The sequence below is a fragment of the Zonotrichia leucophrys genome, chromosome 5 (assembly GCF_028769735.1).
Source record: "Zonotrichia leucophrys gambelii isolate GWCS_2022_RI chromosome 5, RI_Zleu_2.0, whole genome shotgun sequence".
Taxonomy (NCBI): domain Eukaryota; kingdom Metazoa; phylum Chordata; class Aves; order Passeriformes; family Passerellidae; genus Zonotrichia; species Zonotrichia leucophrys.
The window spans coordinates 38,185,188-38,202,444 of NC_088175.1; the positions used below are offsets into that span (position 1 = coordinate 38,185,188).

Genomic DNA, 17,257 nt, shown 5'->3' on the forward strand with positions numbered 1-17,257 from the left:
ACACACAATACCATGCAGGACATGGTCTCATTTGCCAAACACTGCCATCACACTGTTAGATTTGTTTGGTTTATATTGTCAGGATTCTTAAAACTTTTAAAGATTAGTTATAAATCAAAGCAACATGACTCTTTTTCAACAGAACAGAGAGTCCTACCCAGCTTTTGCGGATGCATCTCATGCAGCTCTATAGACAGACACTAATTCTCCTGGCAACTGCACAAGTTAACAAAACCACATTTACATAATAGGATTGTGTAATAAACTCTTGGAAACCAAAAATCTCAAATTTAACAGTCAGCTCTTTGTCAATGTTAATGATATGCATACTTGTGTGCATGTGAGTGGGCAACAATCATCTGCAAAAAGTGCATTAGCATTAAATTTTGAATTTTCTGTGTCTTGCTTGGGTTGCAGATTTAATTACTTTTTAATACAGGCTTCTTGTCCATTTTCTGAAAAGGGAAATAGAGGGTTGTGAAAAATGAAATGCATCCACAGAATGTTATTGCTTTAGCCAAGTGATTATTTTAAACTGTTTTAATGTTTTGAAAGCTTTGTCTCAAGTAATCAAACACCACTTTAAGGAGGCTGTTCATGATATTTATGAATGCAATTTCTACAGCAATTTATTCTCAAGCTATTAGCTCATTGGGTCTCATGAGTCAAACACAGGATTAGAGTAAATGACTTTCCTGAGATGCTTGTGACAGTGCAAGACAGGAAAAAAGGGAATCAAAAAGCTACTGCCAACAGTAGAAATAGGAATTCACTTTCATCAGGAATATTGCCACACCACCATGCCAAAAGAGTCACAATACTCAAGGTTTTGTCTCAGATGAAAGCACAAGATCCTCATTGAAATACAGTCCTGTATTTAAGTGTCAATACCCAATTTGCAGTTTATTGGCACTTTTCACAGGACTCAGATTACAACTTCCCTTAGACTGTGCCCCATCACCCTCACTGCAATTTCTCTGGAAAGCAAAACAAACCCCAGAGCTGGCACTACCACAGCACCGAGTGTTCACAGAGAGCAAAGCAGTTCTTCTGTGCGAGCTCTCAGGACTCCCACTTTGCCTTCTGGACTTCTATGAACATGTCTCCTCTGAGCAAGCTCGTGTAATGAATTTAGCTACTGATAGTTTGCAAGGAAAAACTGATATTAGGATGTACCTAACAGAAGACAGACTGAAAAACTTGAGCTTTGGAAGCCCATTTGGAAGCATTTTAAAGATGTAGTAGTAAGTTGTAAGAAATGATGGTGAATCTGTAGAGTGGGAAATTCTCTCTCCTGTAGGAATGAGAACTACACCAACACTAAGGACTCCTGCTGCAGTGACAGCTGTACTTCGATGAACCAAACCTGTGCTTCATTTAAAGCCCACTTGGGCAGAACATAGGAGGCATCATAACTCATAATAGTAAATGATTTTAAATGACAACAGACAGGAGTTTTGTCCTTGCAAGGAATAAACTTTCACAACCTTAGATAAGCAAGTGAAACTAGAGAAAGCAGCAGCTTTCTCCAGGGCTGACAGAACAGATGGCTAAGGTGCAGCATGAAATCAGGAGGGAAAAGACAGATTGATAATCTCTTCTGAAAATGCTCCCACTCACACATTACTGCCAGAGAACAGACCTCTCCCTCTTCTTTCTTAGACTGCATAGCGGTAAAGGACCTTGTCTCCCACTTACATCTACTTTTGCACCTTTCCCACTACTTCTCCACCAACAGAACAAAAACCACATCAGCTAAACTGCAGCCATACCACACACCATTTATCACCAGAGGGGGGAAAACTGCCCAGGGGAAGGTGACACCAAACTGCCAAGCCCACAAGGCCCAGCAGAAAAACCTAGAGCTTCTCAGGTCACTAAGAGACACTGTGCAACAGTCAGCATCCCTTTCAGATTAATCAGAAAATTACAAATAAGCTGGTGTAGAGGACACCAGAGAATTTTTCCCAGTTAGAGAGAGAAGAGAGTCAAGCCCTCAGAATAACCATCACAAGCAATAACCACTCCTTTTTGTGTTCTGCTCTGGGTGACATACTCCCTCATTTCAGCAGAGCATCCCGGTGTCTCAGCAAATGAAGAGCACTGAACATCCACCTACACTTTCAGACTCTCTGCCCAAAGGGCAAAGGAAAGGATTTTCACCAGCATGGGTGAGACAGGGGCTGGTACAGCATTGCCAATAAATCAATGTGAGATGAAGCAAAGAATGACAGAAGGGAAACACCTTTTAACAAGCAGCAGCAACAATTAGAAGTTAAGAGATACTGGTGGGGCAGAAGAAAGGAAAAGTAGGACTCAAACTTCACTATTATGGCCAAAGAGATCTTCCTTTCTACCTCACTGAATTCCCTCTGAAAGTTTCTCTTATTTTCTTCTTCTTCTCTTTCTACCCTCCCATGGAAGGTCTCCTAGCCAGATCTGTTTTCTGGATCTTTCATGCAATACTTGGCTAGTACAGATGCTCTTCTGCTGCTTGAAATAATTTTCATGCAGCCTGAGAGTGCCTAAGAAAACAGATGCTGTTGAGCACTTTGTGAGGCTGCAGCAGAGCTACCTCTACCCACAGCAGCTGGACACCAGGCAGAGCTCCCTCCCTGCAACAAACCCTGGCCATTCCCTGGGCCAGGCAGGGGACAAGGGCCTGGAACTGGATCTTGCCCAAGGAAGCAGCTAAATAGGGAGGAGGAAACACCAAGCATTTACTCCCAGGATCACAAGATACATTTAGTGTTCCAAACTGGAAGTGTAAACTATGTAGGGCAAAAGCAAAGTTTAGAAATTGAGATCCAGCAAAAAAACACAAATAGGCAATAAATTCAGCTGGATTGAGGATGGATTCATGTGATTTACCAGTCACTGACTCTGAAAACTGACCTCAGTTACTTACACCCATGGAGAGAGAAACTAGTGCCAAGAAAAATGAAAGAGAATCTTTGTTTGATCATTGTTGTGAGTTCCAGAGATCAAAAAAGCCCAAACAGCATAATAAATAATAAAAATGAAGTCATAACATCTGTATCCCTTCTGTACTCCTATGAAATGAAGCACCTATGCAAATACATGACACTTGCAGGTCAGATAGAATGCAGAGGACAGAATGAGATCAGGCCAGGTTGAACCATGCACAAAATGTCAACAGAAAGGTTGATGCTTGAAGACGAAGCCGCAGAGCGGCAATTTAATAACTTCCTAATGACAAAATGGGCCTAAATGCAGCTGATCTAACCACTGGAAAAGTAACAAGCTAAAGGACAAGCTCAGCGCTACATGATCCTACCTCTAGCCAATGAGAATCTTCTTGCAAGAGTAATTTAGCAAGACTCAGCAAGAACTGGTCCACAAGACCTTAATTTAAAAAAATGCAGCTGGGATTGAGTGTTCATTAAAAACAGGAAGCACATTTAATGTATAGTTCACAGAAAGAGTGGAAGCAGCCCAGTGAAGGGGAAACCTCACTTATCTCAGCATCAGTTTTCATCCAAAACAACTGAGATAAATTCAATATCCCATTCAGGATAAATCAATGATCTAGAAAGTTTATTCTGGATGCAAAAGACAAAGGGAAGGTAAAAGTTAAGAGTCATTCTACACTACAGGCTTGCAGAGGCCTTGAAACCACATAGGCTATGTAACACTTGAGTTTTCCTTGGCTTTAGAGCAGAGGTGAGGTTAGAACAGAAAAACATGAGAGTTGCAGTTACAATAATCCCCCAGAAACAGTAATTAAATCCTCACAGCCTGAGGCCTTGAAATTTAGACTGAACAAAGCATAGCACAGTGTACAGGACAGGGCAAACTGAATTGTCAAGGTATGGCGATCCTTCTTAAAGCCTCTAACAAGGAAATAAGTGGAAAGAAGGACTCTGATATCTGCTCCAGTCAGCATTCTTTCAAGCAGCGAGAAGCCTTGCTTGTATTAAGTTATCTTTGGTGCTTCATTATTTACCTCCTTTAAAGAAAACCCACATTGACATTATATAAAGGGTGATCTTTTCAAATTTGCCTAGGAGTACAGAACCTACTAGAAGTTGACCTTACTTGTGCAGCTAAACATATGTTTTGGAAAAAAAAAAACACTTCATAAGTTTTGGCTTTCTTGTTGGGACAGAGCCATAGCACACATAAAAGAGACACATTCCTTTCTCAATGTGAAAAGGGCAGAGGTGTGCAGCACCCTTTTAATTTCCTTGGCTTTCTCACTGCATAGTTAAAGTAGAAGGGAAAAGGGTATGGAAAAGAAAAGAAAGAAAAAGCAAAAAGCTAAAGAAGTCTGTTGAAATTATCCAGAGAAGAGACAGAATATGATGCGATTGCAATTCCAGAGACAACTGCCATAATGTAAAATAATGGTTTTGGAGAGGCGGTCCTGCAGCCCCTGGAAAAGAACAAATTTAAGAAGTCTGAATAATTTTTTCCCCCTCCCATATCTCCCATAACTGAAAAACTCGGGGAAGAGCACAGCAGAGAACTCCACCCTGTTATGCATGACAAAGACATGTGGTTGAAAAAAGCCCAGGGAGATTTTTCTCTGAAGCACCACTCTCAGAACTCAGGGCAGTGAGGGATGCTTCTGGACAACTGCTGGCAGCAGCCTGCACTCAGGCCAGCTGCAAAGGCTTCTTCCCCCTCCTCCCTTTTAATGTATGAGTTCCTGCTCTGCACCCCAACTCTGCACAGCCACGTTTGCTGCTGTGTGCTGCATGTGGCTGGGGTTGGCCAAAGGCCTGCCCCCAGCTTACACTCCAGAAGCAGACTATTAACCCACTTCTTGTGGAAACTTCCTCCTCCAGCAGATGTTTAACGCAGTAACTTCTTTCAAGACATTCCCCCCCATCACCTCCTTCCAGTGCAAGGGCTTGGTTCTGGTGTCCAAAGGGAAGGTACTGCAGCCAACAAACACACCTCATGTCAAAAGCATCAGGACACTGCCCCCACCTAGCAAACCACAGGCAGGGAACTGCTAGCAGCATCAGAGAAACTCATGACATATGCTATAAATCACGGCCATAAAATACAAGCAGTACAAATAATATGGTTAAAAAGGCAGAAAGGAAATTCCAGCACTAACAGCTATAGCACAACCAGAGCAGAAATTGACTCCTTTTCTCACCTGATTGTGAAGTGCAGACACCACTAAACTTACACTAAATCTCTGCTGAAAGAAACACACAACTGCTATGAATACTGCTAGGGGGCAATGTTCTTGTAGAGGGCCACTGTCTGGCAATCTCATTGGACAGAAGAGATGTGGTCCAGAGATGGAAAAGAAAAGAACTTATACCCAGTCTTCTCAGGTAGATGTGTGATTGCTCCTGCCTTTGGGTTTTGAGGGTTTTCTTATTTTTTTTATGTTTTAAGCCTAGATGATCTCCTGCTCCTCCAAAGCGACACTAAAATAGGAGGACAATTATTGCATAGGAAAGATTTACCTGTATAAGGCAACAAAACTTTGTGATGTTTTAACTAGAGATAGTAGAGGGAAGACTGGATATGGCTTAGTGCAGAGCTCCCCTTGTCTAACACATTCAGAAAATGCAAAAAAAAATGTGCAACAAAAAAGCAAGACGCAAAATTTGAAGACAGAAAGAAACCAAAGCAAACAAACAGAAACAAATAGGGAAAAGCCGCTGATGTCTTACAGGAAAGAAGGCAATTAAAAAAAAAAGCTGGGGGGTGGGGGGGCAGCAGCACAAGTTTGACTTAATTTCTTTACTTGAAGAGTTTTTCCAACAAAAGAAAGTAGAGAGTATGGCAAAGGTGAAATGATGAATGAAAGAGCACAGAAACAGGAGAAACAGGTTCAGTATGTTTCCTCTACTCTGTATTTACACCAGGCTTTCTGGAAAGATTGACCATATTGCTGAAGTACAGATAAGAGGGACACAAACCAAAAGCATTTGGGAAATGCATTATTCAAAGGTTAACTCATTGCACAGTGGTTTTCCAGGTGCTTCGTTTCCACCTCAGACAGGTCATACAGCTTGCAGAGTCATCTGCTGGGATCTGTCTCCAAAATGTGGGCTCACAAGACCACATCTGCACATTTCCTCAGGCACTTGCAGCCAGCACTCCTTCACATATAGAGTCTTGAATTACATCCACCTTGGCCAGGAAGGCACTCCCTGAATATTTTCTTGCAATTATCAGTCATGGCTAGAACCTGATCTCATATGGCTGCCAACTAACCATCAACTGAGATTTACATATCAGGAGGTGCAAAAGGTAGTCTGGAAAACAAGGGAGAGGCCAGCAGTGGCTTCCACAAACACTGAGTGATTCAATCACACTGCTGTGACTTCAATGAAAAAAGCAAGAATTTGGGCTCAGGATTGTAAACCTTGGCAGCTAATTCATCACAAAACTGATCAACCATTGTGTGTGCAGATGAACAGCACGTTACTACCACCTCAGCCTTAATTATAAGAGCTGCCTCCCACGCAACAGCAATTGACAGGACTGTTGCCAACTGACCCTTTCATAAAATGCAATTTAAAAAAAAGAAAAAAAAAAAGAAGGAGGAGCATGGCTTAAGTCTCTACCTGTGATGTGCAGCTGCGCAGTACTATTTGCACAGCAGGCTCTGCTCTCTGCCACCAGGCCTCATCCTTTATCACAACAGCTGCTTCCATCCCCTCATTCCTGCTGCAGCCTCCCTGTCTGAGCCCATCTCTGAAGAACCTCGCTATTGAGCCTATCCCAAACACACCTGTTCCAATCTGGTCAGAAAAATTCTGCTTTAATAGCAAGTAAAAACAACAAATAAAATCAACCTCGAATTTGTTCAGTTTTGAATGGAACATATGGTCTTCTCATTCCCCTTTTTGTGGTTGATCACAGTTGACCAGTTTCTAAGCAAGGACACAACTTCCCTCACAGCACTGCATTCCTGAAGACACATACTTATTGTTTTCTAATTCTACAGTATGAAATAAAAATTTCAATTTGATGGTGACTTACTGTAAGGACCCATACAATATTCCCTTGCAGTATTTCCACAACTATTGATTTTTACAAGTATCAGCATATCAGCACAAGATACCTTGCAGAGCTTCCATTTTAATTGCACATAATGCTCCCTTTGCCTCAAACTAACTCCAAACCACATCTTCACAAACCAGTCAGCCGGGCTCCAGCCAGCATGGACTTTGGAGGTGACTGACAAAACAGTTCAAGTTTTAGTTCAGAAAACCTCTGAGGTCTAGAACTTGTGCTGCAGCACAGTTCTTAGTCTTCTGTAGAGAACCATAAACACTATTTGCAGTGAAAAAACCACCTCAAAAAGTTTTGAAGTGTTTTCCTAACAGCCATCACTAAATCAAGGCTGGTGCTTGTTTGCTATTCAGCATGAAGGAGGCAGAGGGAAATTACAATCTGGAAAAAAACACTTGAACAAATGGAACGAGTTAGTTTTTAATTCTCACAGGGAACACGTTTCCTACCCCTTAGCAAAAACACCAGATCCTCAAAATTATGTCCACTTAAGAGCTCGATAATAATTGCATTTACTGTAGTGCATTAATGCTGTCAGAAGCTTTGAAAGCCTCTGCTTTGAAGCCCCAGAGGATGTACTTCAGCACCAATGACCAGACTGAACAGTGACTGGCTGGTGTACTGCAGCTGAACGACAATATTCAGAAATTATGAATCATTTATTTTCTTCAAATGGCTTAATATTTTACACACCTTTTAAAAGTTGAAAGTTTGTTATTTCTCCCATGCAAAACAGAGATGAGGCATACAACCCAAACTACCCAAGGTTATTTACCACTCCAGTAGCTGTGAGCATCAGACAGCTCCAGCTGCTGCCACCCTTGTGCTCAAGACATGAGAACGGGCACTCTCAAGTGTCCCTGCCTTCAGCCGCATTAATGGAAGCACTATTTAATCATAAGATGCCACAGCATATGTCACAGTTGAGACAGCCTCAGTACACAGAGTTATCACTATACAATTTCAGAAAGCTTCAACTCATACAGAATAACACCTTACCACATCAGAAGGCTTCAGGCATCTATCCATACAGAGCAACCTTACTTCATAAGGCTGCAAGCATCTGCTTCTCTTGTTCTTTAGCCCAACCTTTTATACCCCTGATGTTGATGCACTGCACCTGTGTGCCCTCTGTTACCCTTGGTGGTTGGTCAGTGTCCCTGGGCACTCCAGGTCAATTGCTGTCAGTGCTGCTCACCTGCTGCTCACAGCTGTCCCCACTGGGGATGAGGCTGGGCTGCAGCCCCACCCCAATTACCACAAACTGTGTCCCTACAATGGGGCATATGTATCAACAGGAGTTCTGAACCCAATGCTGCTACTCACCAGGTTGTGACCTCCCTTAATAGCCCATACCTGTTTTGACATCTGAACAGAGATGCTAAAAGCACTTTATGGCACCACACCCTTCATACTTGTCCCCCTGCTCATTCTCCAGGTTTTACTGTTTGCATAGACTCTATATTACAAATAAACATAAAATTAATTATTCAGCTTCTAATTTGCATTGCATGTTGATGTTTATATAATTGAAAACCATATAATTACTTTATGTTTTAACATCCCTCATAAATATGGATTTTTAAACACAATGCTTTACAGCAAATTAGCACCAAAAATCTGGTAACGTGAGATGGGAGCATGAGTTACTTTGCCAAGCTCGGGGAGCAGCATGAACACTAAATACTGGTGTGATGTCTCTCATCACTTCACAATTTTCAGCAGGCTGAAGAAAATCCACTACAGTTCCCAGCTTTGCTAGGAAGCTTGATCAGAGTTTGGGACACAAGTCTGAATGCAAGAGCAACAGAGAAGGAAAATCTAGAATTCAACAGCCTCATCCTTCACACATTTACAGGTACTGAAATGCTTGGTTGAGGATGAATCTCAGCTTAATCTAAAGCCTGGCAAGAAACTTCCTTTTTAATCATAATCCACTTACTCCTCAAGTTTCATTTGGTAGTTTTAGACCAGCCAGTAGGAAATACCTTTCTCTGCAATGCCAGCTGGCAACTGGCTTGGGCTTTAAAGCCATCCTCAAGCAATGTGTGCTCCAGTGAATACAGCACACTGGCATGGCAACTTAAGTGTGATCTACAATAAAGAAACAAATGCCTTCAGCTGCAGAAAGTTAATGCTTCCATTGACCTGGCTGGGACCAGCATGTGGAAGGAGTGGGCATGAAGATCAGTAAGACCTGGTAGATACACTTTGACATTAATATCACCTCAGTCATTTGGTATCCCCCACAATTCAGTTTTCCATACCGTTATTTCTCCTATAGTGACCGCTCTGGCTGTTCATCTCTGCACGGTCACGCGTAGGATGGCCTTGGGACAGCCCGCGCTTCAAAGGATGAGTCTGGACTCTTCAGATTTTCAGCCTTTGAATTGTTTATTATTTCTTTTCTACAAAATTTTCTTTCAGCCCAACAGAGGTCTGACCAGCAAGGCAGCCAAGGGCACTCTCACCTCCTACTGGGCGGTTGTCTATTTTTATACTAAAAACTACGCACATCATATTTACCTTTATTTCCCAATACCTTTCACCCATATTAGCAAGTGCACCTTCACCAAGGACCAATCCCAAAGCGCCAACATCACTACAGAAAATGGATGACAAGAAGAAGAAAGGAGGACAAGACGCCCTGATCCCCTTCATCTTGTCTCCATAACCCCCCTCTACCAAAATCCCAAAATCTATATTTCACCCTGTAAATACTTCATTCTTATACCATTCATTCCCAAGTGACTCTCTCGTCCTCAAACAGGTGGCACATCCCTTGAAGGGTCAAAATCCAACCACCAGGCACTTCTAGCAACATTCCAGGATTTCCAAGCCCCCCCAAGGGTTGTCTCGGTAACTCTGGACATCCAGAGCGATGTGCTGAGTTCCCAAACTATAGGATCATATAAAATCATGTTTTCTGTAAGGCAGAATAAAACTGCAGCTATGCTAGCACAGTGAAGTGAAGCCATTTAGAGAAAAACAGGAATTACCCTAACCAAGGATTTCTCAAAGTAATAGACACAAACTGCCAAGGTCTGTTGAGGTCCTGCACTCATAGGATCACTTGCACTTCTAGGGACAATTCTGCATTTCTACCTGCTCTCCTCCCTACAAACCAAATGCATTGCAGCAGCACAGATTCCAGCTAAAGGAATCTGGCTAACCTGGAGCCACTGACCTTGTTGTTGAGCAAATGTCAGTAAAACTTCTCAGCAGAGCTCGGTAACCCTGCTCTAGGGGATTGTCTACACTGAAAACACATCGCTTTAGGTCAATCACACAATTGGCTATGTACTAAACTGCTACGCAGTCTGAATGGAGACCCTTTTACTCTGGCCATGTTGGCTCTGCTTGTGGCTTTAGCTTTGTATAAGAACAAAAATACAAGCTCTGCCAGAGCTCATATGCCACAAATTATTCCTAGATATAACTGAAGTAGTGAAAATATACAGATTTTAACCACATGCAAAACTAGTTACTGCTGGGGATAGAGTTGTAGCCTGACATTTTAGGAGCCACACCTTCCAACTTTACTGTTGGCAGCTGCAAGTGGAAAAAACCAACCAAAACCTAAAAAACTACCCCAAAATTGGACACACTCAAGTAGCTGAGATCTGTTCCCCACCCCTCCCTCCCAGGTATATGCAACAAAACTGGTCTTCTTGCCAATTCCAGAAAAAAATTGCTGCAGAAAGAACACAGTCCAACTTCTAAAAAGAAAGAAAGGGACAGTGGTACTCTCTGCCTAAGTCCCAGTGCAAACTGCTGAATGCAGCCACCTTCCTCAGTAGTTCATCTTGGGAAATCATTTCTAACCAGTGGTTACACACATGACAATGCCAGACCAAGATTAACAAGCACTTAAGCATAAATTAACCTCACACTTTTTGCTGACCTGCTTAATGCACACAGGTCTCAAAGGTAGATTTAGGCTAAAGCATTATTACTACCAGAGATTAATGCCACTAATCAGGCTAAACAGCAAGGTTTAACTAAAAGTGCAGGGTTGATGGGGCCAGACCTGGTGGGAGAGCCATGCAGACCAGCTCCCAGCTGGGCTTGAAAGTAGAATTACAGGCTGGGGCAGGCCAGTGATGAATGAGGGTTAGAACATGAGACAAGACACAGCCAAGCCAACTCCCACTCTGCTACTGAGAGTGTCTCTCCAGTACTTAACCCAGGAAACCTTTGTGGAGGCTCTTCCATGACAAATGTTTGCTATGACAACTCCCGTTTTCCAACAAAAAACAGGTTGCCCCTGTACTGAAACTGCAACAACAGAAGGTTTCATTTTAAATACAAATGCTATAATCATTTTCTACAGCAACTATAGAAAACACATTTGGTCACCTTACCTGGTGATTTTGGAACTGATTTTGTTTCACAGCAAGTCAAAGATTAACATCTGTGCCTTTTATTTGGATTTCCCCCAGTGGCAGCAAAAAGACTTGGGTCTGGCACCGAGAGTCCAGCAACAGGAGCCTTTTGCACCATTAGATCACATTGACATAATGAAAAGTTAATCCAATTCAGCAGCCAGGGCATGGCATGACATGCCAATACATACAGTGTATTTCAAACACCAACATAACGTTATAAACTTGTGGAAAACGTATTTCACAGGAATTTATTTTTACTAACGAGATCTCAAGAGAATTTAATGAGCCTCAAGATCAATGGGGAAAAAGAATGCCCTTTATTTCACACTTGTCTTCCTCAACATTTTATAGCCTGTTTTTGAAGTTCTGAAGCACAGGCAATGAAACTGAATATCCATGTCATCACCTCTTTTGGGAACTTTTAATTAGACATAAATGCCACAAAGTGAAGGTAAGAATATCTGGACACAAGCATTCAGAGCTCACATTTCATCTCTGCACACGTGAGAAGACCCCATGCCTTCTCAGATTCAGTTCCCATGTCTTCTCATCAGCCACTTGATGAAAGACAAGTATCCCTGCACCTCCTGTTTTTTCAGGTAGCCTGAGAACTGCAATTTCAATTCCAGCAACAAAAAACCCAACCAACCAAAATTAAAAATCATGGTATTACAATAGAAGTCCAGTGAGGCATTCCAGTGAGACCAGCACTCCCATGATGGGAGTAAGGTGTGCCTTGAGGGAAGGCATTTTGAAGTATACCTGTCTAAAGAACATACTTAACACAAGCTGGAAGCACCATGGTACTTCTCCATCCTTACTATCTTCAGAGAATTGCTTTCAGGTCAAGGTGATTGTTGCCAGATCCTATTCTTCTTCCCCATTATCTCTAATAAAGCTGTTGGTAAACATGGTGACTCCCAGTGACACAACAACCCATCCAAGATTTGATCTAGATCATAAAACTGATTTTTACAGTAGCCAAGTCATCATCTGCTGGTAAATCTGACTTGAAGTCATCAAAGGTGAGCTGAGCAGGAGATTAAGTAGAGAGTCTGGACACCTCCCACATCTAGAAACACCTTTTAAAGTACGTTTGTTGCCCATTTGAAGACTTGAAGTCATTGCTTGTCTATTGTCACATCACAGATGCTCTTAATAGAGCATCTGTGCTCCAAGCAGGGGCAGCTTAACATTTTGGCAGCATGTCTTTTATTACTCTGCCAAAATGACAGGCCTGTAGAAGCAACATGCTGGTCTACAAGGAGACTATTCCTCATCTACATTTACCTGTTCTGCAACAAAACCTTGTCATACTCACAAGCTCAGGGAGCTGAGAGGCATAGAAGCTCAAATCCACTTGTACCAGTTGTCTGGACCTCTCCCTGAGGTCCCCACATCTATTTTAAACTGCTTTAATTCCAAAGCCTCCATGCACAGAGAAGTAAGAGTTCCTCTCTCAATCCAACTCAGAAGATAGCATGTTTCTGAATGAGTCTGGACCCATCTACAGTTGGTTATTATCAGCTGTTCTTATCAAGTGATCAACAATCCATTTTACAAATGACAGCCGGCCCTGGGAGGCAGCACAGACCACAGAGTCCACATGCAGTCAAAATTAACAGAGATGAACTCGCCCATCACCTGAAAGGTCAGTACCAGCCACATGAACACCTGCCTCCATTAGCTCACCCTACCTGTTAGACCCCATGTTAGTCCCAAATAGATGGATACATTTTTTCCATGACAAGAACCCTCTCAAATAAATAATCTTTTGAGGAGAAAAAAAGGGAAAGAAGAGGAAGCATGGAGTCAGAGAATGGAGAAACATACGAAAGAAAAAATTCACAGCTAACAAAATAATTCCTATTAGTAAATATTACAAAAGAAGGATATTAGAGAGCTAAATATGGTCAGGCAAAGCCTTCATTTAATAGAACATTTGGTGACATTTTATTTGTGTCCTTCTTTATGCTTCTGCTTCTATTCAGTCTGCCTCTGTGTATTAAATTCCTGCTGCAGGCTGAATCTGGGCTAAGATTATGCACAATAATTGCAACTTGAGCTTCAGTTTACAGACTGAGACAATAATGAGTCAGAGACTCAATAAAACTCTGAATACAGACAGGATCAGACTACAAAGCCTTGGGATGTCTAAGTGATACCATAGCATTTGGGAATTTCAGAATTTTAATTTATCATGTGCAAAAGCCTGTTTACAAGCTCCATACAGAGCAGGGTGTTCTGGGAGCTATCTGTGCTTCATAAACTAGGTTTTGGGGTATTTCATTGAAATTTAGAGTACATGTGTTCCACTCAGCTGTCAGTTCTAAAACCCACTTTGCATTGTGACTCAATCATGCAAACAGTAGTAATGGCCTTGGTGTTTACTTCTACAGCCAGTCCACTTCCAGCTTTGCCTATAACTTAATCCACAGAAATTATCATCACAGAATTCATATAATCACTTAAAGATTCATTTTAGGAAGTCATAATTTTGAATGATTTTCCTCTTATTCAGGTCAGATTTTTTACTTTTTACTACAAGTTTTATATAAGCAGTTTATTTATAAATGCCCCAGAGAAAAGAACAGAGACTTCTAAAACTATGTATGCTTCTAAATCTGTTTTAGAATACTGGAGTATATAAAAATCATAATGCAAATTCAATGAAAAGATACACAAAAAATAGAAGTAGGAAGTATCCACATGGGACAGCAGTGGACATTACTAAATAGAACAAGAATTAACTTCTGAACACTTGCAAAACATTTGGTTTATAAGTTGACCACAATAGTACTGTTTACAAACAACTGCAGAGCTAGAATTTCAGGAATATAACTTAAGTCAAGAGCCTCTCTTTACAGCAGCAGACAGAGTGAATACAGACTAGCAGCAATAAAACTCCCTTTCCTAGGCAACGGGGTTATAGCTAGTAAAGGTATTTAGCAACTTAGATGGAGAAAAAATAAGGGCTGTGAAAGAAAAATGGGTTTGAATTAAACTACCCAGTATGCTTTTGTTAGCATTGAAGTCTTCTAAACTAAAAGTACAAAATGGAGGAAAAGAACCACCGTGAGGACACATTTAGATTAAAAAAACCCCAAACTAATTAAGAGAATAAATTAAACACAGTCCTAGAGCTGAACAAATTTATATGGTTGTTGGAAGATACTGAAAAGGAGTAATTCCTTCCAGAATTGAGTGGATGCCTGTCACAGAACAGGAAATCCCCCCAGCAACAGACAGGCCTGAGGAGTACACCCAGAGTAGATGCTAGGAATGATTAAGATTAACACTGTCAGCTAAACAGAGGCATAGGAGAAAAGTGTGTCGGGGAGAGAAACTTGCCTCTGAATTGAGATAAAAAAACCACAGAACAGGAGCAGAAATTTCTAATCACTGCTGGTTTTGTTAAACCTGGAGTAAAACCCTAGAAAGAACAGTTCTAAAGTAATTCATGTATTTGATTGGTGTGGATAATCCAAGCAATTATAACTTCCATCCAATCCCAAAACTCAAACACATACTTTGATGAATATATCACATTCCAGATTAAGGGAAATATTGTGCCATGCTACTTCACTGCAGGAAAACTGAGATGACCAAAGTATAGCTGGAGTGGGATTAAAAGAATTTCTCTGAAGTTCATCATGACAGTGACAAGAGCTACAGATAACTTCTGTGAGGAATTAGAGAAGAATTCTTTGACTTGCTGCTAAATTGGCACTTTTTAATCTGACGCATTCCTCATGACACACAGACCTTTGTAAAACACACAACACTCAGTTACAAGTGTTAAGGAGAAAAGAGGACAGGAACATCCTCCAAAATTTGATCTTCTTCTCATTTTCACAACTAAATCATGGGGCCCTCCTTCCTGTCAAATGAATCTGCTCTTATTTGTGACTAAAATTAATCTTTAAATGCACGTCTTCAGGTTCATCTCAAATTGCAGCATGCTAGCAAAGCTGTTATTCATCGAGGATGGCACATTTTGAAGTGTTCCATGTCAAAGCTGGGTCAGTACTTTTTCAGTAGGAGGCCACATTCCCATTTTCCCTGTCTGCAGAGTGACTCTTCTTGACTGAAAGGATCCTTACGCACGGAGGAGTATCTGACACAAACCAAACTGATACACTACTGGAGCTCTGCTAATGACAGCAGGATAAAGGAGCCTTTGAAGTTCATGGAAGAGCAGGAAGAGGTGATAATTTAAAAAGCTTGTCAGTATACCCAAGAGCAGAAGGAGAGCAAAGTAGCAATTAATAATTCACACTTCTATTTCCCATGTTGTCATAGTATCTCAAAACAGTTTGCAAACATTGATTAAGTCTAATGGCATGCCCCTGAAGCAGACAAGCACGGCTAAAGCTCTATTCCTACCAGCCAGGATGGCACTCCGGGAGCATTTCCTTTAGCTGATCTATGCCCTCTCTTCCCCATCTGTTAAACGGTGATAACGACACTATCATGCAGTGGTTCAGAAGCTTAGTGACTTCTAAATCAACACATTTACAGACAGAAAAACAGCACACAAGGACAATCTCATATGTCAGATTACACTCAATTACACTGAACTAAAGCTACCACATTTGACATAACACAGCCAGTGGGAAGAAACCCCTCTATCTTCATTTTATAACACCCTACAGATTTGCCTTGCTCTGTCCCTAAGTACCCATGGCACTTGAGTTGTAGTTAATGACCAGGATACTTCAGTACTGTGTGAACACGAACACATTGTAATTACAGTAATTAGATCTGCTGTAGAAAGAATTGTGAGAAATTAAGGACTGTCCACAGTAGCATCTAATTCCCAATTAACACAAAGTAGTTGCTGTGTTTGCAAGCCAGGACAGACATACTCATAGCTGCAAGCTCCAGAGGGAACCGTCATTTATATTCAGATGGAAAGTTGAACACATCACACTGTTTTAATCCTAGCTTTGAAAGACAGGTAGCCACACACTGGCCACTTACAGATGGTGAAACAGCAATTCAGGGAGGCTGAGCTGCCAAAGGGAAAAGCCAATTACACAGGTTCCCCACAGCCAGCATTTCACTTTGGGAACGCCTCATTCCCAACCCCATACTTTGACCATTTGTTTTTTAAACTAGCCCACAACCATGGCTGTTCTTGTCCTAATGGAGAGAGTTTCTTCTTCCTTGTTTGGGTCTCTTTCACACATATAATCAGAAAGAATTACTTTGCTTACCCTCTTACTAGTCTAACATTTCCAGAAGGACCAAATATGAAGACAAAAGTAACAGCTTCATGAAATACAGCTCTTTTCTTCTCTTGAGCCTGACTGTCAGTTCCAAAAGCAGATTGTCATGACAACAAACAACCTGGAGGCAATCCAGCCAATTAATCTGCAGAGGAAGCAGTCATCCCAATCTAAGAGAATAGCACTGCTGTTTTAAGCTTCAGAAGCCAAAATAAAAAAAAAAAAAAAAGAAGAAGAAAGCAAAAGAAACCTTACCACCCATATGAATGTGATTAGGCTGCCTTAGAGCTGTAGTGAAGAACAGCCCAGCCCTGGGCACGTGCTAGGCCCTTGGCAGCCCTTTCATTCTGCTCCCGACAGAGCAGGGGCAGGCCAGCCCCTCTCCAAGGCTCTGCTCCGAGCACAGCTACATTCCCAGGCTGTGATGTAGCTCAGCTCCCAGAAGAGTTAGCAAGGTGACCCCTCCAACCTTTACATGTGGAGCCAAGAAAAGAGCTCATAGGTTAAGCAGAGGTGTGACACAGAAGAGTCTGTCACACACCACTGCTATAAGCCCCTGTTTTGTTACCATTGCTTTTGTATGTTTTTCCTCTTCCTCTGTGAGTTGTCAATAATATTTGTCAGCTC

At 41.6% G+C, this 17,257-nt stretch overlaps 1 protein-coding gene across 6 annotated transcripts in view; it reads right to left on the bottom strand.

Annotated features, from left to right (window-relative positions):
• LDLRAD3 (low density lipoprotein receptor class A domain containing 3) overlaps positions 1-17,257 on the bottom strand; it is a 106,486-nt gene that overhangs the window by 33,215 nt on the left and 56,014 nt on the right. The window lies entirely within an intron of this gene.